Source organism: Grammomys surdaster, unplaced genomic scaffold, assembly GCF_004785775.1.
Source record: "Grammomys surdaster isolate TR1022 unplaced genomic scaffold, NIH_TR_1.0 117895, whole genome shotgun sequence".
Classification (NCBI taxonomy): domain Eukaryota; kingdom Metazoa; phylum Chordata; class Mammalia; order Rodentia; family Muridae; genus Grammomys; species Grammomys surdaster.
The window spans coordinates 822-3,279 of NW_021614495.1; the positions used below are offsets into that span (position 1 = coordinate 822).

General features: G+C 35.7%; 1 pseudogene; it reads right to left on the bottom strand.

The window, feature by feature from the left end:
- The window catches only part of LOC114635797, a 3,241-nt pseudogene extending 818 nt beyond the window's left edge, over positions 1-2,423 (bottom strand).
- Between the last annotated feature and the right edge of the window lie 35 nt (positions 2,424-2,458).

The following is a 2,458-nucleotide window of genomic DNA, read 5'->3' on the forward strand; positions in this document are numbered from 1 at the left end:
CACATTGTTTACATTCATAGGGCTTCTCTCCAGTATGTGTTCTTTTAGGGCTTTGCAGATGGCTGTGGCATGCAAAGGCTTCACCACGAGTGTTACAATCACAGGGTTTCTCTCCTGTGTTTGTTCTCCTATGCATTTGAAGACCACTCTCATATACAAAGGCTCCAGTAAGCATTCTTTTATGTATCTGAGGATGACTTTGACTTGAAAACAGTTCATTACATTGGACACTTTTATAGGTTTTCTCTCCAGTGTGAATTCTTTCTTCCCTTTGAAGATGCCTGTGACATACAAAATCTTGATCACTTTGCATATATTTAGAAACTTTATCTACAGTATAAATTCTTCCATGCCTGTGTATGTGATTGGCCCTTTTGGAAGTTTTACCCCATGTATTATATTACTGAATATTTTTATATGTATGAATCACTTTTACAGTGTTTTCTAAATGTAATGAGAAATCAGATATAACAGGGTTTCATCATTTTGTTTATGTCCATGGTGTTCTCCTTTATTATGGGTTCCATTACATCTTTAAGGATATCTGTTATTGTAAAAGTATTTATTTCATGGCTCACATTCATAGCAATCTTTTCTCATATGTTTTTTTAATAAATATATTTAAGAAACCGTGAAAGAACTCACAGCTTTTAAACAATGACTGCAGCTTGGCAATGGTGGCGTATATCTTTAATCCCTGCACTTGGAAGGCAGAGGCAGGTGGATTTCTGAATTCAAGGCTAGTCTGGTCTTCCGAGTGAGTTCCAGGACAGCCTGGGCTATACAGAGAAATCCTGTATTGAAAAACTAAAAAAAAAGAAAAGAAAAAGAAAAGAAAATCATATCAAGTTCAACAAATCTACTCAAAGTGGGAATAATAACTTATCCTCTAAATGTTCTGGGAGAGAGAGAAGTACAGGGTTTCTATCAATATCTTTAAATAATTGGGAACTGCATCCTCTATATAAAAATATAGATAGATAGATAGATAGATAGATAGATAGATAGATAGATAGATAGATGAACAGAGATGTATGTGCCTTACAATATACTATTAAAGGTAGAATAACAAATAAAAGGTACCCATATTGCATTCCCACAAATAGAATTTTTGTACTCAAGAGACATGTGTGGTATTCACATTAAGTTTTCTATGCAAATTTCTCAACCCTTATGAACTTCCACTATCACGAAACTCACCCACCTTCCTACATGTATGTGAGTAACATCTCCTTTATTGTGCACTGCTTGCTCATGAGAAGGATTTGGATGTATACACATAATGCATTTAAAGTGTATCCTTCTTGTAATATTTACAGGTATTAAGAGTAAACAGACTGGCAGATCTGCATTTTAGTGTCAATGGGGCTGTGCTTCAAATAGTACTATCGGTTAAGGCACTGTTTCCATGTATTCTACACTGAAGAATGCACTGCAAACGAAATTAGAATACCTGGCATAGAGGTACATGCATTTGTTAGAATTAAATACTCAGTATCTTTAAAGCTCTGCTTATTTACACCGTCAGTTTTTTTTTCTTTTTTTTGGTTCTTTTGAGACGGGGTTTCTTTGTGTAGCCCTGGCTGTCCTGGAACTCACTGTGTAGACCAGTCTGGCCTCAATCTCAGAAATTCGCCTGCCTCTGCCTTCCAAGTGCTGAAATTAAAGGTGTGAGCCACCACCACCTGGCCTACACTGTTGCTTTTAACAAAAAAATCAAGAACACATCGAGATTTATTCAGGGCATATTTGGATCACCACATAAATAAACCTTACCTTCCATGTCTTCTAGAATTTTGAGAATTCTTTTCATAACTGTGGTCTTCCCAATAATAGCCTGAAACATAGTACCAGAAAATGTATGATATGAACTTAGGCAAAATTTAAGGTACTCTCTTCAGTGAACCTTAAACCACGTCTGATTCATTCACCTCATTCTTCCTCCTTCTCAAATGAAATTATAGAAGAGCATCAACAACAATAAAAGAAGCAAACAAAAAGACAAACAAACAAACATACAAACCAAGAAACCAGTTGCCTTCTGATTTTAAAAAGGAAAACAACATTAACAGTCTTACCTATAGCAGTGAGGTTCCTGAAGGTCTCCAGCATAACCTCTTTGTAGAGCTTCTTCTGGGAAGGATCCAGCAAAGCCCATTCTTCCCGAGTAAAGTTTACAGTCACATCCTCATACGTCACTGCATCCTAAAACATCCCGTACATGCGTATAAAAGAAAGCATGGCGCTCACATAGTCAACATATATTTCATTGATATTGTATTCAAATGATTCCCACTTTTCCTACACTTACTTCCTGACACAGAAGTTATAATGTAATTACAAAGCCTTTTTAGAAGTAAAGTGAATTAAAAGGTTCACTTCTCCCATTTCTTTATCTTTTGAATAGGATATACATTTGCAAGAAAAAGACCAATTAGCAGATATAAAGAGAAAGCAA